This window comes from Simochromis diagramma, unplaced genomic scaffold (genome assembly GCF_900408965.1).
Source record: "Simochromis diagramma unplaced genomic scaffold, fSimDia1.1 OVJJ01000317.1, whole genome shotgun sequence".
Classification (NCBI taxonomy): Eukaryota; Metazoa; Chordata; class Actinopteri; order Cichliformes; family Cichlidae; genus Simochromis; species Simochromis diagramma.
Genome location: NW_024386994.1, coordinates 1469859 through 1495042, shown reverse-complemented (window position 1 = coordinate 1495042; position 25184 = coordinate 1469859). Strand labels below are relative to the sequence as shown.

Genomic DNA, 25184 nt, shown 5'->3' with positions numbered 1-25184 from the left:
ACAGAGCATGAAATCTATCCTGTTCCCTCATGCCTCTACAGTGAAACTGCAGTCTTTATGGGAGTTATTAGTAAGCCTCCAGACTCTATTTTAAAGCAGAAGGGGGAAAAGGGGAAAAGAAGGAGCACAGGGGAATCCGTGTTGTGATCCAAGTCAAAAGGCATTTTGATCTTTGTTTCAACAACAAAAGACAGAAAAGCTGCTGTTCAACACAGCTTTGGAGAAATGGAAAAGGCTAAATAAAAGCCTTGTACCTCTTAGTGTTAGGCAGGTTGATATTTTTCAGTTTTAATGTCATTTCCGCATATTAAATAATACTGAACAACTATATGCAGGTATCCATTGCATGTCACAGCATTATTATTACATTTTCAATGCAAAATGTCTCCAGCAAATAAAGGCACATAGTAGATAATGTATAGACTGTATGGGAGATGTATGCTAAAGGTTAGCACACTTTGAAATGTTCAAATAGCAAGCTGTCTAGTGAATTCTTTTGCTGAAGAACAAATGTCTTGTAAGTAAGTGGAAAATGATTTGTATGGTGAAAAAAAAGAAAAAGAAAAAAACTTTTATAATTACACAACAAGTCAAGAATGTGCTCCAGGATGTGGGCGCGAATGATTCGTCGCCAGCAACCAAGGAAAGATTCCCTGATCAGAACTTCAGGGGGGCTTCACAACAAGTTGTAAATTGTTCCCTTAATACAGAAACACCAGGTTAAAGTTCACACATCCTACAAAACACACAGGAAGCAGAGTTGCAGAAACAAAGTGATGAAACAAAAATAAGCCGCTATCAAAATATTGGAGAGAGGAAAAATTGTGCTGGAAAAACACAGCTCATGAGATAACACAGCACCTTATCTGTCAAACATGGCAGTGCTTCTGTTACAGCTTGGGTATGTATGGCTGCCAATGGAACTGGCACTCTGCCATTTATTGATGATTTCACTGCTGACAGAAGAAACAGGATGAATGCAGAGGTGTACAGGAACATTCTGTGTGCTCTCATTCAGACAAATGCATCAAAAATCATTGGGTGGCAAAACCTAAAAAAATACAGTCAAAACAACCTGAGAGCTTTTTGGGGGCAGATTGGCCGATTCAGTCACCTGGTCTCAGCAGAAGTGAGCACTTGCTGAATGCTGGACTTTTTGCTGCCTGGCAAAGAAGATAAAAAGTATCTGCTGCATTGGTCCGAGAGTTCAGACACTTACTGAAGGTTTAGACACACAATCTTATGAAAGAGTTTAGGTCTACTGGATTCTCTCTGTACTGATGTAAATGACAGGTAAGAGTGATATGAGGCAATGTGGTGTCCATTACTGAGGGCTCCACCTCTTTGAGAGGTTTTTCAGTGCCTGTCAATTATCATTTGTTTTTTGGTATCCTCAGTGTTTCACACTGGATAAAAGTCGGTTATTTTTCCAGTCGGTTATGTTTGGCTTTGGACCTGCTAGCTAAGCAAACCCAGTATGACTCCAAAAACAGTGAACAGCTCTGACTAGCCTTCTGCTGTACATATATTTCTCTATTTACTTCTACTTAAAAGAAGAGCCCCATTACACTTAATAGGGTGTTCTCCATCCTGCTATTACCTGCATCTGTTTTCTTTTCTTTGACAACTGTCAGGGAAAAGGAGACATTGCATCTACTAAAAGGTTGTTTTCAAGCATTCATACTGTAATTCCAAAAGTTCAAGAAATATATTAATATATTATATGGAGACATACAATCTTCCTTAAAATGCACAAATACACACCTGTGGTTGCTCGATATGAATTCTTATTTATTTTCTGGCTGGATAAAAAGTGAAAAAGCTGAATTAAATATCATTTTAGGAACAGAGCGATGGTATGGTTGGGAAAGTGGATGTGGAACTTTCTCCAGATTTTTTTGTGAGCAGTTTTTGTGCGAGTGTCAGACATTCTGTACCTGTAAGCACATTGACTGGCTCTCTAACTTTCTGAATTCCATTTCATGACACAATGACAGATGAAAACTTAACAGCGTCGCCTCCCCATATCTTCCTCCTCTGGCACCATCTCTCCATTTCTTGCTTCGCCTCAAACCAGCTGCAATAAAACTCAAAAAACCCACTTGGCTCAGTTCCCTTACCTCCATCTACGCCTTTCCGAAATGCTCACTAGTACTTAACAGACAATTACAGCACATTTAACAGGTGTATGGGGAAGGCAACTGCCAGAAAGCGCCTCATGGGAAGTGGGAGGCTGAAATTTCACTCACAAAGTAACACATGAGAAGCCTTAAACGGATGTGCAGGTCACTGGTACAGTTTCAGGCACTGAATTTCAAATTCATATATATGTGTGTATGTACAGAATTGTGCATGTGTGTATTTCTTCTATTTAAAAACAAGCTTTAGAACTGCTGTTCACAGCTACAAAGTACCAGGTCTACAGGAGAGGTTCAGTGCACCTGTAGTTATCAGTGAGCATTTCAAGTGAGTTGATTTGCTATTCGTGCATCGGCATCTTTTATGAACACTTGATTGCATACAGCCAGTGTATGTATGAGAAATGTCATTTTAATTTTACTGGACAAATGAAATGACATTGGAAAATATAGAGGCGCAGCACACTTTAATACATGGACCATTTTCAGTGTTGCAGTAATTGGAGCAGTGTACGAACAGGGTTTATGGTTTCCTGTAAAGGCAAACTGAGAGAAGTACAGAGAAAACTTTGAATTCTTTTTTCTAATCTGCAGTTATCGAAAGCCACGTTGTCACTAATAACTGGCTTGTGTGAGCATCTCATGTAAAATTAATGATAAAGGGACAAAGGTGTTTTTCAGCATATGGTTACTGGGAAAATTACCCATAATGACGTTTGAAAGCAAATATGTATTTGCAGAAGATGAGACTTTGTTAGTCATATGTAATATGTGTATGTAGGTCTAAGTAGTGGCTGTATATCACCTTAGATAAAACTGTATGTAACAACATGTTGCATGTTGTTATGAGCCACGCTCACATGCATAAATACAAACACTTCAGATATCACAGATTATTTTAAATCTAATTTTCTGAAAATGTCACACCGCTAACAGTCAAGAGCTGCACTTAATCCAGGTACAACAAGCCACTGTCCCTGGAGAAATGTAGCATATTCTGAACTGTATCTACATTGTGGTTGTTAAATGTCACTTTGAAATGGGGCTTTTATAAAAAAGCTTTTGCTATTTGGCACCACAACCTGCCATTAACTTGAAGTTTTGAACAAAAGCTGTTATCAGACTCTGTCATATCTACCTAGGAAATATCCAAGCCTGATATTCAAATCATCTGCATCACTTCAGTTATCTAAGGGAATAAGAAAAATATGCAACTGAGCTCAAAAAGGGCCCAGGAATATATTACACATGGTGTATTCTGTTTTTTCAGGGTGAATTTCCCCTTTTTTGATTAGACCACCTGTAATGAAGTCATATTCTATTTAGGTATAAAAATGAGCCTGGATTATTAAGATCCTATCTTTGCTTCATTTCTGGTTTTCAATATTTAAAAAGGTATATTAACTACAGACAGCTTGAGATGAAATGGCTCTAATTATATCCCCTCTTTAATTTTTGTGATCACAAGGTATGTTGGCATAAAAGTAAATATTTTGATGCTCAGGAAATCCTTCACCTACGATAACTGTATAAGAAAGGCTCGTATTATTACTAAAGATCTTTTTCTACCAGGATCTTAAATCCATGTACAAAAAAGCTGTTGGTCTGAGCTGTTGGAATGAGGTGCAATTTGGATTGCACCTCATTCCAATTTAAAATACCTTTAATCCATTTTAATCACACTGTGAGTAAATCATATTAAGAGAAAATGATGCGTATATCCTTATCTCAGAATAAGTGCAGTATCACCTAATTGTAATAGATCTCACATACACAGCGTACAGGAGGGATGAATGTGCAGGACCTGCTCAGGTTTATAAGAAGAGCCACAGACGTGATTAAATTAAAGGTGTGTGGCAAACAGGGTGTGAACCCTGATGCGGGGCTTAGCAGACTGACATACCTCAAAATTTCAGCTTTATTTAAATACTGGCAAAAAGAAAAGAAAAGAAAAAGCAAAACTAAATTAGAACATGGAAACATACAAACTAATTACTAACTGACAACAAGCTGACCTAACAGACACATGACCCCACAAAACAGGAGAAAAGAACAAATACCCAGAAGACGTTGCATATAGTATATACACAAGAGGTTGATTAAGGTAAGATGATACACATGGGGAACACAGCTGAAGAGAATCATAACTAAACATCTCACCGGCGAGTCAGGAGACTGTAAAACAGGAAGTAACACCCACTGAGACTCAAACTAAGACACATTACTGGGGATAAACAGACATGGAGACAAAAGGACAAAACACAGAGATAAAAACATGGAAACAGGACGGGAGAAAAGACAGGGACAGGAGTACAGATGTGTTCATGGGCACAGAGAGACCAGACAGACACGTGGACATGAGAAGTAAACTCAGAGGAAGTAGAAAATACCGTAAATATAAATATCTTATACTTTCAAGATGTTTTCATCATTATTCACTTTATATTTCAAGTTTTAGTAAATAAGACCCGATTCATTTCTGCTCATCATGATGATATAATAAACAGAGGTCATAAAAATAACACTAATATGCTTCTACATCAGAACTTTTTTTTTCTAAAAATTCAAGTGTGAATCATGGAAAACAGACTTTAGGGCATTAGGGGTTTAAAAATTTGTTTTGATTTGAATATGAAAATAATGTAAATCATATGCTGTGGCCTTCTTAGAAACTATTAACCCTATGAAGCACATGGGGAAGGTTTTGAATCTGTGCTTTACAGCAGTCTCCTGAAAAATATCTATCTATCTATCTATCTATCTATCTATCCACATACATTTATATGTGTGTGTATGTATATGTATATATATCTTATATTTATATTATATTTTTTTCTCAACAACACTTTCCATGAAACATCCAAAACCCATCCATGCATCCCTATTCTAAGTCAAAATGGAGCCACACTCCATCCATCAGTGGCACTCATGCATTCAGTAAATCCACACTGTTTAACACTCAGCTTCCACTATAAATGGGTTTTCATAGGATACGGCGGCAAAACTGCACAAATTAGAAGTTACTTCATCACTTTGATTTAGGCCAGCCCTGCTGCAGATAGAAGAGTCATTTGGAGGAAAAAAGACACTCATTTCTGTCCTAGAAAGTCACAGGGAGCATTGAGCCTTCCCTTATTTAATGGTTCAATAGCGATACCTACTCCCTCCTGTTTGAGAGCATTGTTTCCCTATGGTTATTGCGCCATCATTTATCCCTGCAGATGCCTGGCTGACATAAATGCATACTTCCCATGCCAACCAAGCAAATTAAACTGAATTGAAGGTGGAGAGAGAAAGAATGGGAGATTAAGTGAGAGATGGCCCGGAGAAAAAAAAAGAAAGAAAGTGAGACGGGGAGAAAAAGATTGACCGAGAGATTGAAGGAATGACTTGCAATCAGGGACAAAGGAGGCCATCTCAGTTTCTCTTTAAAACCAGACTCATGCATGCAAGTCTGCTTTCCTATACTTTAAAGGCCCATGTGTCATTTATCTGCTATGTATAAGCTCTACATTCACTGTCTGAGTATGAGGTTAGGCCTCACTCCAATCTATACCTAGTAGCAATCAACATAAAGCATGGCACAGCAGAGTCAGGGGCAAATAATTACTTGCTACAAGCTGACTGCTTATTGCTGGATCATACAATCCAACAATCTTTAATTTCCTGACACTAAGAACTCCTGCTGAATAGGGTGGGGAGTTAGTGTGACTGTAATAGATGTTACACCTGCATTTATGCAAAGAGATGAAAGAATTTAACTAATCGTTGGGGGAAAAAAATCTCAGGAAATGTGGAAATTTACCAAACATGTTGCGATATTTATTTGAGAAGTTTTGATCTTAGCAGAAAATGTTCTAAAATGAACCCTTCGGGATATCTGCTGCGGAGGACTGCAGCTGACATAGATTCAGAAAGTGCAGCCTCCATCAGTCACATTAGACAATATGGTTACAAAGTATGCTGTGAACAGGCTTATGTACAGGGATGATTCTAGGATCAGAGCTTTGGGGGTGCTGAGCACCCAGAGAGCTGCCCAGCCAGGCAAGATAAACCTGTCTCTGTCAGTCCCTGCATCCTTAAATGTTGTCCCGAGTTCTCTCTGACTGTCACTTTGGTGCATTTAAACCCCTGTTCCTCCCTGTCCTCATTGTCTGTTGTCTTAGTCTCCGTTATCAGTCATCATAATTTTACCATCTCTGTGCTAGTCTGCAAATTTCTTTATTAAATCATAAGATTCTTAAATTCATCAAGTCTCTCTGTGCCTGGGTCCTCGTCACAAAACACGACATCACTGTTTTGTACATTTTAACACAATTTAATCTCCACATTTGTGAAAGAAAAGCAAAACACTTTTTTGAAAAGTCTGTAACAAAACCATCAAATCTGATAAAGGTTATTTAAATGCTGCAAGAGAAGAATGGATTGGAATAAAAAAAAAAATACATATCCTAACCTTAATTACTGGGGGAGAATAATGAATGATGCTCATAGTGAGTAAAAAGTAAACTGAGTGCATTTTTTGGACAGAGATTCACTTTTAATGTGTATGTATAATATAATAAAGACACATAAAAAATACTCCCGAAACAGAATAAATTATTACAAATAAATTATTACAAATAAATTATTGCAAAATATTAATAAAAACTATAAAAATGGAGGCAACTTTGCCTGTGGTAGAATGTATACAATGTATGAAAAAATCTTTACTGCAGATACTAATTTTACTAATTTAATAATAATAATTTTGTGTTGTAAGATTTATGACTTTCATGCTTTCATAGTGGTCCTTAGGAGAGCTTGACATTTTTATCAGGTGGTACACACTGTAAAAAGTTTGAGAAACACTGAGAGTGCATGTGTGCTTTTGGAAAACATTTAAAGCTGCAGTACAGAATCTTTGAAACAAGCTTAAAACATTTTTAGAATATAAACAGAGCATCTGCTTCTCTTTACAGCTCCTCACTCCACCAGGGCACCGTTTGGCCGTTCTGATTGCACAAATGTGACGTATGTACTGCGGCAGTCATACAGACAAGTGGACGGTCCAAAAGTTGGCCTACCTATTACTGGCTGAGGTTTTAGTAGAGTTGTGGCTGAACCACATAAAAATATATAATTAATTTTAATCTCCCCAATCAATGATAATGTTATGTTGGAATGTTGTTAAAGAGGGTCAAAAATGTTTCAACCCAGTTTGTTTTGCAGATTCTGTAAAGCAGCTTTAATATAGGGAGAACACAACTTCGACACTGTGTGAGTAAAATTAGTTTTTTTTCTCTTTGTCATTTTAATAGTTTCTGTTTTGCCTGTCACTGTTCCCTGTCTGTTTTCTTACCTGGTTTTTCCTGACCTTGTACTTTCTCCTCACGTTCCCTCTTTCCTCTCTCCCTCTTTGGACTGACAAACATACACAAATAGATTGTATTCAATTAGATAAAAAATTACATTAATATGAAAAACATTCTATTAAGATCGCTAACAAAAAGTCCTCTCTCAGTGTACTTTCAACCAAAAGGCAAATAACCAAACCACATGAACATCTAATAAAAGATATAAACATTGAAACGCTGATCCAACATTATTCTTGATTGACGGATCATTTGATTTTATACTTTTACCTGAATGTGGCTCCTTTTTTTGAAAAAAACTTCCTTATATCCATTATGAACCTGGCTGTCTCTGTACACACACTCACACACACACACACACAACAGGAGTGACAAGGTTAATGGGCATTCAGTCAGTTAGTATCCATTTCAAACAGGACAGTGGTAACAACAGTAGGCTGCGGACAATTTTAAGTTTTAGATTTTAAATAGGCTGTATACATTTCAATGGGAGCAACAGGACGGTCAAATGTCGCTGAATTTACTACACAGCAGGACGGATTGTAGGGTAGCAAACATTGTCGGAAAACACGTTTTCAACACTGCAGGTTACCTGGGTGTAATGCTTTTCAGCTAAAAAGAAACATGGTCTGACTCCTACCTAACTATATAAAGAGTAACTGAAGGTTAAATGCAGCGAATATGTCCTGTTTTAAGCCAGGCACTAACACCCCAGCTCTGCTGCGTCTCAGCCACCATCGCTCTGGCAGCAAGAGCGCTAGAGCAGTGTTGCCAACTCCTCAGTAAGGAAAATCGCTATTGGTTGTCCTAGAAGTAGCTAGAAGTCGCTAAATGACGTCATCACCTAATTTGCATAATTGGTCATGCTAATCTAATTGTAACCTATGTTGTTGTTTGAGAGAGAAATAACATCGTGGAAGAGACGTAAAGTGAGTAAAAAACGTCCTAAATGCATTTAGAGTTTATTTAGAACTACAAATTAAATTTCTTTTAGCAATTATTGTTTTTTTTAATGTCACAATTCCAACCCTGCTCCTTTACCCGGGCTTGGACCGGCAAAAGTGACCCGAAATAGGCACTCTGGTGGAGTTACTTTGTGTGTGTGTGTGTTTATAAGTAGTTTTAAACCTTGTGATCCACAAAACAGCATAAGAGTAAAAGAGTAAAAGAAGAACTGACTGCGTTGCAGCACCCGCTGCTTGTTGAGAGTAAAAGCGATACGCGCTTTCACGTCTTTTTTAAAAAAAAAGTCGCTAAGGGGTCTGAAAACTCGCTAAATATAGCGACAAAGTTGCTAAGTTGGCAACACTGCCTAGAGCCAGAGTAGGGGAGAGGCGAGCTGGAACAAACCGTTTTGGGAGGGGGGTTATCTATACTTTTGTTGTTAAAATGTTACGTCTCAAACAAGTACAGTACTGTATGCTTTTTATATTTTTAGTAGTGTGTCACACAAACAGCAAATATTGTCAAAAAAAGGGAAGAAATCTTTGGGGGTGCTTTGATTCATTTTGGGGGTGCTGAAGCACCCCCAAAAATGGGCTAAAATCGCCCCTGCTTATGTACTTTCGCTTGTTTCAGTTTCTCCACAAACATTTGATGCTTGTCTTAAGATGTTCAATGTTGGTATTGGTATCTATCTATCTATCTATCTATCTATCTATCTAATATAAAGTTCTTTGAGGCCACTGTTTTTGTGACTTGGCACTATATAAATAAAATGAAATTGAATTGAATTGAACAAGTCCTTTTACCTCCACTCTCCCTTCATTTGAGACAAATTTCTTATGATTTGCTGAGCAGGTGATTGAGGCTTCTGTGCTTCCAGTCAGTTGTGTGTTTGAGGAGACCATATTAGGGCCAAGATTAAGAAAAAAACTGCTTTTGGTTTTGGCTGACAAGGATTAACAGCAAAAATGCTGAACACATTGTTTAAAACGTTAAAATATTGAAAATTTCAATAACTGCCACTGGATAAAGCATGTATGACGGAAATAAAAAAAAAAAATCATGAATATGAATATTTGCTGTCTTTTCACTTCGTATGAGAATTTCAAATAACGTTTCTCTCTGTTCTTTCAGATAATTACAGTCAGCTGAAGCTGGATTGATAGCTTATAAATCAAGTTTATGGTACTGTGTAACCAGTTGTATCGTTATTGATGATGTTTGTTTATTTGTTTGCATTTTCTTTCATTTCTTTCTTGTTCTAGAAACCACATACACACCAAGTGTAAACGTGTTCAGCCTGCTGGTAAAATGCAGGTGCTTTCTACCTGATACGCCGTGATATTTTGCAAAAATATCTTGTGTCTTGAAATTTTGTAACACTCAGAAGCAACATTATGGTGTAACCTTGAAGATGTAAGGCTCTAAATTAAATAGAGCTAGACAAACCCACACGCACACAGACACACACACACAAACACATGAATACCAGCACAGGTACACATGCTGCCTGACAGAGGGAAGCTCGGCTCTGATTTTCTCAGTCTTGATAGTCCATCACAAAAGCAGCATTGTTCACCAGTGGCTGGCAGTCTCCACCTCATGGGGATAAAAAAAAAAAAAAAGAAGAGAGAGAAGGAATAATTGTCAACCAACACACTTTGTGTACAGTGCATCCCCCCCTTCAGTGGCCGGGCATGATGATAGCAATAGCCACGCTGCCCCCACCCCACCTTGCTCAAACACAGACCACTGCTGTCTGTGCTCGATGCAGCAACAGCAATCAGTGGAGGGGCCCCGTGGAAAATAGCACCCCCTGATGTGCATCTGTGCACACGCTGTGGTGAGAAGACACTCAGAGTCTGGAGAGGCTCATAAATACACCACGCAGAGATAAATACATTTAGGTCTCAGTCCAGATTGTAATCTTTACAGCAATATGGCTTTTTTCCCTTTCTTTACACTGTAAAAAACAAAAAAAAAAATGAAAAAGAACATAAAAATACTGATACACATTTCACATGCAAACACACAATTTATAGAAACAGATACAAATCTCCAGCAGACTGTTTCGGCTGTATATCTGTGTTCTGTTCTCTGTCTTCTGTAGAAGCGTTTATCTGCAAATGTGCTGATGTTGTCACTCTTGCGTTACACACATGCACACACACATACCATGTCCAAAGGGCTCTGTAGGGTAAATATGTTCGGAGCCATTGTGCCTGATCATCTAATCATAACTAGGCCTTTGGAGAGAGCATGCTTGCTTTTTGCCTCATCATAAATGCTGATCACACAGTTCTCCCACAACGCCCTTCAACACTACAGATTTATATCTGAGGAGTGGTTTGCTACTGTGGCCAGATGAATGAAGTGCTGCTTTGACAATTTTTTTAAGGTAATTGATGTGTCTCGACTTTTTCCATCAAAGGTACTATCTCATGCTTCTGCTTCAGACACATCGGACAGCTCTATCAACGTTTGCTTACATGTTCAGTTATTGTTCAGTTAAAGTGCTTTTTTCAGTCTGAAATAAAATTTCCACAAATATCTTGATGAGAGAAATACCTTTTCTTTTACTGCTACTGTCTACTTTGTTGCATCAGTTGAAGTAATGAAACTGATAATGAGTCAGTTCCCAGTCAGGAGAATTGCCATGCATGTGCCAAAAGCAGTCTTTTTTAACTGCAATCTTCCGTCTAATTTCCTTGAGGCTAATATGCTTTTGTCTTTCATAAAGTACCATTTAATAAACTTATCAACAAACGTAACAAAATTTGTGCTTGGTTGATTATTTCTTTGTTGTACCAATGATTCTTGGCAATTAATTTTATACTGTTGGAAAAACTGTGTCACATTTGAAAGGAAAACACATTTGTGGGTTGAACAGCAGTGTATGTGGGTTGCGCCCATGAAAATCTTGCCAGATTCTCTCTGCCAGTTCCAAACTGCTCATCCTGCTGTTGTTGCTCTTGTTGTTGTTGTTTTTTTGAGCTTCTGTTACTACAGGTAACTAACAATCAGGTGCCTGATCAGCAGCACCTGTGAGCTGGGCGCATGCCATGCTTTACTGATCTGAATATAGTCCATGCCATAGGGCAACTTCAAATTGATGTTCCTCAAAACCGAGTTGCAGTAACATTTGGAAAGAGCCCAAGTACCATCTCTAAATTTAAAAATCATAGGGAGTCTTCTGCAGATTTGCAGTCGAGGTTTGAAGGATGATATGGCCGACTGCTCTCTAGCAGCCAATCTGGAACAGACTGCACATAACCAATCTCTGGGCTCATAGGGGTGCCTGTAGGCCTGAGTGGTGCATTGATAGGGTAAGAACTTTTGGTGAAGGTAGTGTGATGGTGGGGTGACATCTACCTCACTGAACAAACAAGTAATGATTGGATGCGATCTTAATGCAGAGAGATATTGAGGTGAGATTCTTCAACCAGTGGCAATCCCATATCTCCACAGTCCAGGTCAGAACTTCATCCTCCAAGATGATAATGCTCATCCTCACAGTGTGAGGTTTAGCCGGGAATGGAGAGGATGGAATAGTCTGCCTAAAGTCCTGACTTTAAACCCAATGAACACTTGTGGGATTAGCGTGGACATGTCATTTATACCAAAGTGACCAACACAACCACATTTGCTGATTTGGAAAGATTTGGCAAGTTTGTCATGAGCACAACTCACATACTCAATTCTATGGTTCAAGCCAAAAATACAATTTCAGTGGCACCATTTATAGGAAAATAAACAGGATTTATAAGGTTGCTAAGAGACATTGTTATAAGAAAGAAATAATAAAAGAAAATAGAAATTTCCTTACTTTTTGTCTTTTTGTTTATAATACATTATTATTACTAATTATATAAAAAATGCTCCTTTGTATAATCTGTCTATCCTTCTATTTTCTTCAGCTTTTTCAATATCACTCAATTTTATCACAAAAAGACAAACAAAAAACTAATCAAAATAATTTGCTTGTCTTACATTGGGATTGGCGTGAGTGAATTTGCTTAGGTTACAGAAACAATCTGGCAAATGTTGCTGAAGTATCACTGGCATAACTCTGCCAAGTTTAGAGATTTATAACCCTAAAAGAAAATAAACAATCAATATGTGACATTTTGTTGACCAAACAACTATGTATGTGGACGTATGGCCCTATAATGGTATCAAACACTATTTTCTCATTTGCTCCAGAGGCTCTTTTTACTAAAACAACAAATACTGCACCATTTTTCAGGAAGCCATTCTGCAAATGTATCTCAAAGGGTAGCAGCACAGATTTGTTGCAGCAATATTAAACTCTCAACGATTTCAGCATGCAAACCTCTTCTCTGCTGTTTCTCTGTCATTTGTTGACCATTAATCAACATCCTTCTTACACAATGGAGACAGATTCATTTTTTGGACCAGTGTGTCTCAGCACTGGTCTTCACTCCTTAGTTAATGATCTGGAAGGAAACTTTTAGGATTCTCACCACAACAACAGCACTTTCAATTTACAGTAAGTACACATTGATCGGTAAACATTCCTTTAATGAGTCCTGCCCTGTTTACTATTACTGTATCCTGTAGGAGCTCATTTATTGAAGTAATAATTTAAAGTTCTAACCTGCTGACACCACACATATGCACCAGGTCAAACTTCTAAGTGTTTGTTGGGGTAACTGAGTTCAACTTTCTTCGAATGTATTATCAAAGAATATAAGCTGGTGCTTGTACCCTTTTTTATGTTCAGTTTAATGAGGCAGCTGTATTTATTTCGATATGATTGTATTTATAGAGTAGAAAATCACAACAACAGTTGCCTCAAGGTGCTTTATATTGTAGAATAAAGACCCTACAATAATAAATAACAGAAAACAAAGAAAAACCCAACAATCATATGGTGACAGTGGGAAGGAAAAACTCCATTTAAACAGGAAGAAACCTCCAGCAGAGTCAGGCCCAGGGAGGGGCAGCAATCTGCTGCAACTGATTGGTTGAGGGGAGGAAGACATGACAAAGATGCAAAGATGTCCACCAGAGACATCTAATCAGTGTTGGGGAGTAACGGAATACATGTACCGCCGTTACGTATTTAAAATACAAAATATGAGTAACTGTATTCCGTTACAGTTACCGTTTAAAAAGGTGGTATTCAGAATACAGTTACTTTGTTGAAATAAATGGATTACACTGCGGTACTTTCCTGTTACATATTGTCGCGGGTCAGGACTGTTTGGGTTTTGTTTGACAGCTACGTGCTGTTGTTCCAGGCGGCAGCGTTACGGTTGCCATGGTTACAGGACGACGCTCTCTCTCTCTCTGCGACTGTGTGTTTCCTGGGTGAGAGAGCGCCTTTTCGTTGTTGTTGTTGTTGTTGTGCTAAGCTAACAGGCAGAATGCTACAAGCATAGCTCTAAAGAATGTAGCATCATGGGCAGTGTAGTCCGTGTTGCAGGGAGAATGGACTGCCATACACGTTATGGGTCTGTGAGCGCGAGGAGGGAGAAAAAGGAGAGTGGAAAGGTACGAGTTGTCATCGAGGAAAAACGGGAGCTGGAAGCATGTAAATATAATAATAACCACTTCAGCCAAGAAGAGAGCCTGACGAGCCCAGTTGTAAGTAAGCTATTAAGACTCGACTGTACACCGTGTTCGTGTTTCCTCCGAAAACAATAAGTTCCGTTGGAGCAGTCTTTCAACGCATCTCTCTGTCTCTTGCAAGAAAAGTTGACCCACACAACAAAGTAAAGCTATTTTTCGGCTACCAGCTGACAGGGACCCCGCCGTATTAGTCAGAGGTCCCTTTACTACAGTTCGGAGTCGCGGACCTTCAGTAATAGTAATAAATCACACAGCAATAGTACATTCACGTTGTTGTAAAAAGCATGATAATATATTAAGTAATCCAAAGTATTCAGAATACGTTACTGTCATTGAGTAACGTAACGGAATACGTTACAGAATACATTTTGGGGCATGTATTCTGTATTCTGTAATGGAATACATTTTAAAAGTAACCTTCCCAACACTGCTAATAATAACTAATAATTAAATGCAGAGAGGTGCAAAAACACATAGTGAGTGAAAAAGATGACTGAAGAAGAAAGACTCACCCAGCGCCCCAGACCTATCACAGCGTAACTAAGGGAGGATTTTGGGTATACTAAGAACAGGAAAATATAAACCAAAAAAATTTAAAAAACATTTACTTGTGTTCAAACAGCAACCTCCACGCCAGCTCTGCCAAGTTATTATTTGGGAATTTGATGGAAATGGGATAATGTGCTAACAACAAACAAGGGAGATAACTTCTTTGGCGTGTTGACTTTTTTTCATGTCTGATTACACGGCACACTTGATTTGTCTCATTTCAAGGATGAGCAGGACCGAGATGGTTGCACTGTTATTCAGGGGCTTGGTACCATCAATTCAATTCAATTAGTTTTAATTAGCTCAATGGAGAGAATGAGGAAAAAACAACAACCTCACTGGGTCCTCCAATGAAATGAATTACTCATGAGTGAAAGCTTATCAAATCAGCCAGATTTATATGTAGAGAATATTAAATCAAGGCGCTGGAAGACATATGACTGGAATGAGTTATACTGATATTTAAAAGGCATGAAATCTCTATTGGATTCAAATCAGATCATGATAACAAGCTGGTTGTTATTTGATGCTATTTGCTGTGTTATACACTCAGCTGACATCTGTCTGCTGTGAGATATTTTCATTTATTTTTAGATGGCGCTTGTGATAAAAAAGTCTCGTTGGGCTAAACAACACTGACTCACATTTGATTGATGGTTACATCTAACAATGACCGCAGAGACCAGCAGTTTGTGAAAGACAGGACTTTGACAAATGTCATATACTGTTCATAAAAAACACTCTCTGATGATAGCTTAGACTTTTATATATCAGAAGACGTTCTGGAGCTGTGGGAAAGGGCATTTTTGCAAACAAACAATGGGATGTATAAAGTTGGTGCTTTTTGGCCTTTTTGGAAGATAAGCCCCTTCACCAGGTCTCTTTGTGACCTCAAATTACATCTCAAATAAAGGTTTGTGAGCAGTTTGACCAAAATACTATTTCATTATAGTGGGAATGACCATCTTTGTCTGTGTTAGACTGTGTTAGACTGTGTTAGACTGTGTTTCCAGGATGTAGTGGCTGCTAACCCATTACTGGATTAGTAATCTTACTATAATCAACATGCTGCATGCATATTTCTATACCCTATCTGCTCCTTTAAAGGTGGGACAATCTGGATGAAGCTTTACATCGTCACAAATACACAAATTATGTACATCTCAATGTGTTTTATCCAGATTTATTACAAATACAAATTCTTTGGATTATTTTTTTGTATTTTATGTTTATTTCCACGTCCCCAACCATTTGTGGTTGCCTCACGTCACGTTCAACATGCATCGCCCGTACGTAACTTAACAGTCACTAACATCTGCGACAAAACTTTGTTCAACTCACCAAAAAATACAGAATGAAGAATGTGAAAAAACGCCACAGGCCTGGCAAAAATGATGATGATGCTTTGTCTTTATATAATCTTGTAATACAAGATATAATCAACTGTACAAGCTATCGTTTTTACTTAATGTTCTGATTGTATTCTACGACCATGGTGGTTAGATAACATGTTTCTATAAATTATTCTATGCTTGTTATTTTTCCTTATGAAAAGCCACGCAGGCTGCTATTGTGCTCTGTATTGTTGTTTGACTCCTCTGCAAAGGCAAATTCAAATCTCACAAAGACAACCTGTTTTTGTAGATCTGTTTATTTCAGATCTTTATAACAATTTAGTATCAGAAGTGGGAACCCTTGGCTGATGAATGTTCTGGGTCAAGATTACAGTGAGGGATCGTCCCAAAAGGAGGCCTCTAAAATCCTACACTGAGAGACAAGAGGGCCGACCGTTTACGTTTCTGTCTTCCAAACACGAGCAGGTGTAACTTTGAAAAACTTGAAATGACAATGACACAATCTGTAATGTGCTTTCAAATCCCACTGTTTTAAATCTGACATTTTGACCGGGGAGATCAATTCTCCTGTGGTTCTGGTACTCTTTTGAAAGGCTTCTTTCACGCCATGCTGTTCAATAAACTGCTGATTGATACCCACCCTTCCAGGTTCATTGACTAGGACTGTGATTTCTCTCTGTCGACACCCTGGTTTTTCTATTGTTGACAGACCTTCAAGGCAGAACATGCTGATGGTTAGATTGATTGGACAGAGTGAACTACTCTGCTACTACTTAAAAAAACACATTACATGACATTTAATGGCTTACATGTAAGTCGTGCATGTGTGTTCCTAATGGGCTCTGATTGATCATTTGGGAGGACATAAATTAGCCAGTTAGCCATCCTATAAGTAAATTATATTTATATGTTAATACTGAACTACAGCATAGCAATGTGTTTTAAATGAAAGACCACGGTGTTCTGGCCAAGGAAAAACTATTTCCTGTGAAGAGTATCTCAGGCTGAAATGAAGACTTCTTCTACAACAATTTGCTCACAAGATGTAGGATGTGATGAGCAGACACAGCCGTTCTTCCATTGAGGCAAGACAGAGCAATGGACCACATGAAGGCAATGGAGGCTTCTAATGAGGAACTTTGTCAGCCCAGAGTCTGACATGATTAACAAAGGACATGAAAAAGAAAGTAAGAGCAGAGAGAAATGCAGTTCATTCACCCTCCAGTGGTCTTCCTGACTCAAATGACCCTCATCTGTGCCCAGATCAAATGTTCCCACTTGTGCAGGTGACACTTAGGTTTTGTCAGGAGCAATGGCAATGGGCTAGTCTTTAAGGTAAGGAAAAAGAGTGGCCTGGCTATCTAAAGCTCATCCTGCATGTGGTCTAAAATAACAAAACAACAACAACAACAGTGGGGTTTAAGTCCAGTGTGGCTAAGAACCCTACTGGTTTTAATTTAAGCTGTTGATTGGGGGCTGATTTGCACTTAGATGTAAACTAAATGCAATTAAACTAACTGGTAAGATTAAAAATAATCAGTGCTCTGTTGACTTGAGAAAATACAAAGATTTGAACCCTGCTGGTGCACAAAAGGAAGCTATAAAGGAGTGGATATTCACATCATCTCAGCAAATTATTCAAGTTCCACTTGAGCAAACAGCTCTGCCTCTCAACATTACAAAACCTTTGAATGCAGCTGATGTTTGACCAGCTGAAATATACTGTGAATTTGAAAATGACATATTTATCACAGTAAAAGCTTAACAGCGGAAACATTTAGTAGACTCACACAGAGTAAGATGTTTACTATTAATGGTATATTTATACCACATAGACACTTATCCTTCTTATCCTTAACTGTTATCCTAGTCTGCCCTGATATCTGTGTTCTCTTTGATTCCAAATATAATCATGGTCAACAAAACACAACTTCTTTGCAGCTTTATCATGTTCAAATAAAGTGGCTACCTGATCATCAATTGACATCAGTAAATCTGTGCTTAACTGTAGCAGAAAGCTGCACTTATTCTGCATTCATTGAATGGATTTGCAGTACTGCAGATGCTGACTTTACACAAAATGCATCAAAGATTTAAACAAAAATGCAATAAGTAATAATAAGAGCTAACTCCGAGGAATAGATCATTTAATTTAGAATTACTTTACATTACAGTAATATATGCATCTGTCTGTACATCCGACACTGTGGAAAATATTAACAATGGTGATTATGAAAAACATGAAATTTTCATTTTGTTCCTTTGCTGTGAGGAGTTATAGCTTTTAAAAAAACTGTGATTGGACCATGCTCAGAGCATATGCACCTTTTATCCCTTCAAACTGACTTACAGAGTGTCCATACTCCAAGAAACAAACAAGCCAAAGTCCCGTATTAAAGTATGATACTTCAAATATGAAACTCTGGCAAAAACGAGCAATCTAATACAGATATACAGGCAGAATGGGATGCTTTTTGACCAGGGTCTTGTAGATCTCAGTAGATTTGCAAACACCAGGTTTTGGTTTGTTTTTAAATCACTTAAGTAAGATGAAGTTAATACTTTTACATTCATTCAGTTTTTTCTTTTTCTTTTTTATCATAAACAAAAAAGCACACCCTTATGTAATCCAAGATTTTAATATTCTCTTTATATATACGCTGTATTTTGTTTTAACTCACCTATTTGGGATATCATAAATTATTATGGGGTATTTTTCTGTGTGGATTCAAATAAACAAACTATCTGCAGAAGAAGAAAAAAGATCCCTTTTATGTTGTTTTCCCTTTAATTATGAAGTTCAAAAGGAGCTTGTGGACTCGCTCTTTTGTTTACATAATTGCCTGCAGAAATGTTTCAGTTTGCGAGCAGTCATTAGAAAATAATAGCAGCAGTGCACTCTATTGTTGTATCTTAAATAAGTCTGGGCTTTATTGCTCCATTTTGACTCAGACAAATGTAATGTATATTACATTCACAAACAGCTTATGGCAGTCTATTGGCTCTCATCTTTGCATTACTGGATGAACCTGTGACCATGGTTCTCAACCTATAAAATCTGTGGCCCATTTTGGGGGAGGGGGTTATGTTTTGTTGTTTGATAACCGTGTCTATGGATTTCTAAATCCTTCACTCTCTATGTGTGGTAACTCCTGAGGGAGAGAAGTATCTGCACAATACACCTGCCCTCTTCGCCCGGGGTGAAGTAGCCTTGTCCAGCCGGAGTGGGGCGTGTCTCCGTGGGCGGCCTCTTCAGTGCGGTGCCGCTGCCACTGCTGCTGATGCCGCTGTCTTCTGTTCCAGTGGATGCAGGTGGAGGTGCGTCAAAAGGCCCTTAAAGCAACCACAAGAAACAGGGTGCCAGGACCTTCACAATAAAAGTCACAACGGAACACATCAGCGTGGATGTTTTAATTTGGAAGGAAGAATCTAAAGCGGAGTTTCCTGCCTTCTGGCTAGCTTGACAGCAGGGATGCAGGTGGAGCGGCTCGGCCAGGACCGTTCACATCTGTCTTGAAGGAGAGAGGGGGGGAAGAAAACCTGCGTTCGGGTCTGTTCAACGCTCTGGATAAAAATTGAACAGAAAATAAGCGTAGAAGCCTGAACTACGTCCAGACTATACCCAGGGATATTTACAAACCTCCCCAAGTCTGGAGAATAATATCGAAGGGATTGCCGCAAAATACAAGTAAGGACTTTTTTTTTCTTCTTTGCTTTGGTGACTGTATGGCTCTGTGTGTCACTCCGTGTGTGCGTGTGCGCTCTTTTTTCCCTTCTTTCTTTTGGCCATAAGGATTTGTCCTTCTGTGGAAAGGCTTTTCAATTGGTGACAGGTGATGTCAGGAAAAAATAAAAGCTACACTAAAACACTCCTCGCTTTGTGCTGTTGAGATGTAGCGAGCAGCAAATGATGCGTAATGGGTCAATATTTGGAGGAGATTTGGGAGGCGAGTGGATTTGAGGTCTGCTGTTTGTTTTCTGCGGCTCTTGGAGCAGACACGCTGAATTTGGCGTGCGGGGGGGAATGATGGACATATGTGGTTTGAAACCACGCGTGACAGCAATGTCAGAGTGTGGGAATTGAGTAAAATAAAATAAAATAAAATAAAATAAAGGGAACAAAAATCTTTCTGTTTCACCGAGGTGACGGTTAATTGGAAAGTCAGTTTTTGTGCCTCGGCGTGCTGTGGCTGTATTTACGCAATGTGCAGATGACTTGAGAGGTTATTCTTACAGGTTCCGACCTTCGTTAAACCCGAGGTCTTGTTTCAAATTAGCTGCTCGGCTTTAGAACAGAATATATGGTTGAATTATAGCGAGTGTACGCTGTGGGATAATACTTCTCGCCTATTTCGTTACACACACGCACACAGCCTGATTAATTGTACGCACTTCTTCAGTCCAAAAAGAGCGAATTTTGCTGGGAGTCCTCTCACTGAGTAGTCGGTTTCTGATTTTGGCTTTATCCGCTGGGATTATTCATCCAGCAACATTTTACTTCAAATTATTAGAAATGCAAGGATACAAGGAAAAGATGCCCCGGACAATTGTGCCCCCCGAGGGTATACTCTTGAATGAACAGATGCGGGTTTTTTTTTTATATGTTAAACGACAGAAATCCTATGGTCTGTAACTCTCCTCCCTAAAGCGACCTCAGAAGTGTTTCTCCAAGTAAAACTGATCCGCACAACGAGTTGGAAATGCACGCACGCAGGTGCGTGGGTATTTTGGACTCTATATTGCGCCGAGTAGTGTACTGCGACCGTATGAGACTCCTGCGCCACCGTGTCGCCAAACGCCCACTGGGGTGCTTAACGGTGTCTCCGCACAAAATCCCCGAGCCAAAAGAGTAATTAACAAGTGCTACAGATCGGTAAAATCCCCGATTATCAGATTCAAGGCTGCGTTGTTGTTAGTTGTACTGGCCAATATCTGAACTGAGCACTGAGCTCTGTCTTGTTCGGCGGCGCAGAGGCAGACGCGGACGCTGATGGGAAGGACCAGAGAGAGGGAAGCAGACGCCACATGATGAACGTCTGTGTGAACGCCAGCGGGAGGCTGACCTGCTCGGTGCTTTTAAAATGAAGCCCAGTGAACTTTTAATAAATACGAGAGCATTAGCTCGCCGTTATGTTTATTGCTTGCATCTTGATTACTAATAAAAAACGAGTCTTATTTCATTTTCATTTTCTTTTTTGGGGGGCATATTATGTTGCCTTTTTATGACCTTGCGAAATATCAGTGGCAAAGAAGATGCTCACTGTTTATCAAAGTTGGAAGAACACAGAGAGAAGCGTCCCAGCTCTTACTCACTGACCTGGATTCATTAGTTGAAGGAGTAAATGAAACCCTCGAAGGGGGGACCACACATGAGGTGGTATTTCTTATGAAGCCACCCATGTTCTTAATGCAGATGAAGCCCTGCAGGAGAGATCCACTAACGTGATATGACTCACTTCCTGGTTACTTTGTCAAGCTAGAAATGTGCCGGCTCACAAATGTGGGACACAAGTCCACACTACAGAAGTCCAACGGCACTTAACTCACAGGTCAAAATCTTTTTTGTTGTTCCATCTTTTGTCATTATTATTGTTATTCAATCAACACTGACAGCACACGTCTTTCCCCAGAAATACTTGTACTCTGGCAGTTTCTTGTTAAATCCCACTTGGTAAAAAGAAACACCATCAACACAGTCTAATGACTCCAGCTTTGACAATGGCTTTAGAAATACCTAAATAGCTTCTCCATTTTATAACAATACACACTGAGCAGACACCTTCGACAGAAAATGGGCCCGTATACAGTTCCACTTTTGTTCTCAGAGCTTTCAGTGCACTTCATGAAGGGTGCTTAACATTGCTTTTGTGGGTAGAGATGACTTATAATAATTGCAAATTCCTCTGCAATTTGAATAATTTTTCCAGACCTTTTCACTGTTTGTTATTCAGTGAGTGCAAAAAGTGGATTTGAGGTCCTGTGCTTCTCTTTGTTTTCGCTCATCCCTCTGTCATGAGGTTTCCACCAACTTTCCTGAATACAAATCTCCAGCTTTTCAACTCAAATGCCATCATTCTGGGTCAACACACAGCCATCAGCCTGTTTTTATGCTGGAAAATAACCTTTGCAAAAGTATAATGTGACTTATTGAGAAGACTCTACTCTATGTAGGAGAAATCTGTAGACAAAGATCAGCAGAGCTATTATCAGGGAATAGATTTAATAAAGGACCTAGACTTAATGTGATTAATGAGAGATTCAGTCTTAGGTTGGGTGTATTTTAGCTCAGATCCAGCCCTTGAAGCAGCTGGCTGAGGCATCACTCAGAAATTCTATATACTCATAGGTCAGTGTTTTGAGCAGCTGACATCTTTCCTCTGACAGCGAGACAGAGCTGAGAAACTGTCTTCTACCTCACCTCCCACTAAACACGGGTACTCATGCTCTCCCCACGCCTCCCCTCTGCCCTGCCTGGCCCCTTCGGTTTACCACCGGAGAGACCAAGAGAGTAAAATTGGAAGAGAAGAGAATCGGAATGGGTAATCTGCCTGTAATCCCACAAAGAGAGCAATCTGCCTCATTAACTCACTATTCTGCTGCTTGCCGCGTGGCTCTCATCCATCTTTCTGTCCATTTGTCCACCATCCGCCCCCAGTGCAGGACAAAAGAGATGCTATAGAGGTGCACAGGGGAGCTAGAAACAAGGTAGAAACTTGCGCTTCTGTTAGAAAAGAAGGAGGAAATGCAACAGAAATATGAAAAGAAAGATTTCTCTCTCCCTCATGCCCTCCATTTTAGCTGTGGGGACGATGATAAGCATGGTTGCTATGTGTTCTGCCTATAATGTTAGCTCCTTTGATAAAGTCTGTAGAAGAAGAGCCTGTGAGGCAAAGACAGAGTGAAGCACCTTTCATTGTCTCACGGTGATTGCATGAATGGATCTGCAAGTGAAAGAGATGGAGCAGCACACAGACTGAAGAGAGAGGATACAGTATGGCCTATCGATCCTATCAGTTTACGCCCTTGCCTCCTGTGTGGCCTTGCCGGTAGGATATCCGTGCCTAGATTGAGACTAATCTTAGTCAGCCTGGCAGGACATTTATTATTGAGCATATCAAAGCTAATACATCTCTCAGAGCGCTGTCAGATGCAGAGGGGGAAAAAAATTGTCATGTGATGGAGCCGTTTGAGTTCAAAGCTCTGTGTGGTTTTTAACAAGTTGCCTTTGGTCTTTCTAAATGAGAAGGAGTTTTATGTTGAAAAAAGCTGGAACTGTGCCATATACCCTACTGTATTCCACAAAGATTGGGTCATGAATTCATTCAGCAGAGCTTGCAAGTGCATTTGAATCTTGGATGATGGTTCCCCCCCCCCCCCCAAATTGTTGAAAGTAATGTAATCCCAGACCTCTTTTTTCATATCTGAGTAACCCCCGGAAAGCAGGCTCTTCCAATGAATTAATGAAGATGTTCTTTGTAGCCTCCAGTGAGAGCTTGATGTGAAATATTTGCATTACCATATTGCTCGCCTTTTAGCAGCCTAAACCAAGATCCTTGGTGCTACAGTTTAGCTGGAATTTATTAAAGAGAATAGTGAAGTATCAGTAACACACAAATAAAACTTCTCTTCCCGTCTCTTCTTTGGGCTCGCCTCAAATGTCGTCTCCACCAGGTGCTGCCCAGTCTAGACCTAAAAGAACTCTTGGCCTGAGAATTTATGTTTCAGGTGTGGGACACATCTCTTTAGCACCTGCAGGCGAGCTAGTTAACCTAAATTACTCGAGCAGCACAAAGGTAGCTGCTGTTTCTCAGGTTTAAAAATATCATGGCTGCTTCCTTATTTGGAAAGGCATGTTGTGGGGGAAAACATGCTGATGTAACCTCACTGATGATCAACAACCTAAAGTTAGCCCTTCCTTTCAGAGTCAGCCAATGATTGGAGGTCTTTGGCACTGCAGAACCTGTAAGACCAATAGAACAGTTCTGAGCCTTATATCTAAACAGCAAGGCTGCCTCCATCTTTCAGCTATACCCATCTATTCCAGGGTATGCTAACATGAAGCTAGCCGTGAAAGGATCCTATTTCAAAGTGGAGCAGGTTGCGTAACAGGGATATGGGACACAAAAAAACCCCACATAAGAGTTTTATGCTCATAATTGAGGAGTGGGTGTAAGTAACTAATCCTTATGCTGTGGGATATCAGTCATCCACACTATTGCTAGTTCTCTATAATCATGCAGTTTGTTTGCATAACACTTGCATATCGAAGCACACAATAGCATTTACTTCCAAAGATAAGTGCTGGACTTTAACATTAACCACTTACACACAATTTAGACATCAAAGCACAGTATGAGGCTATTTTCTTTAACCATTTTTAAAGATGCAGGGAGTGTGGAGAGTTCAGTCATCACTTATCAATATGAATGCGTCTGCGCCAACCCAAACACAGATCTATATTTCCATTCATTCATGAGTTGGCCGCTGAGTTCCAGCGAGCCAGGTTTCCTCAGACCACGTTTTTAACCGAGCTTGTCTCTGTGCATGTTTTTCTTTCTTTTCTGTACACCTCCTCCCACCTTCTTTCGTGAATCTCAACAGACCAACTTGAATAACTGTAAGTACTGCTCTCAGTCAAGTGCCCTTAAGAGAATTGTTGTTCTCCCGCACAGTTTATTCCTCTTCTAGAAATCCATAAAGCTTTTGTCCGCACTGTCATAAATGAACATATTTTCATGGAGCCATCCCTGCAGCCAAATCAATACGAGATATTCGAACATGAGTTATTCGTGCAAAAAGCTCCTTAGCCTACAAGTCCAGCTCTAGCCCCGTTCTGAAGTGTAACTATTTTCCAGTCCCAGCGTTCAGCTGTTTCTTATGTTTTATTCACCATCTGAAATTAGGTCTGGATTGTTCCTACGAGCAGGATGAATGAACTGAGCGACAGGGGGCACTCGGGGGCTGATGGGGGTCATGATATTGAGATACTGTCTACTCCTGCAACCACGGCCACACTCAACCCCAGCACGACAGCACTTTTCCCACCAGGCAATGGAAAGGAGTGACTATTCTGCAAGCCACAATGGCCACTTCACTGCAGAGAGGGAAAGGCTTTGGCAGGGCACAATGGGTCTTTTTAGAGAGGTGGTTCTGCTGTTGCCGGGGTTTGCTTTGGGTTTGTGCAGCCAGCGTACCTTCATCAGGCTTCTCTTGTCACTGATACGATGGCACTCTTTTCGCAGGCGGCC

At 39.6% G+C, this 25184-nt stretch overlaps 1 protein-coding gene across 12 annotated transcripts in view; it reads left to right on the top strand.

Annotated features, from left to right (window-relative positions):
• The first annotated feature begins 19318 nt into the window (after positions 1-19318).
• Positions 19319-25184, top strand: part of nrxn2b (neurexin 2b) — a 682163-nt gene continuing 676297 nt past the window's right edge. For 4 of the 12 annotated variants that reach the window (XM_040040732.1, XM_040040731.1, XM_040040727.1 and 1 more), the window contains exon 1: positions 19321-19624. The gene's annotated coding sequence lies outside the window, so the exon portion shown is untranslated. Of the gene's footprint in view, positions 19625-25184 lie in introns of all 12 variants that reach the window. The other 8 variants (XM_040040736.1, XM_040040734.1, XM_040040735.1 and 5 more) reach the window with 4 other exon arrangements.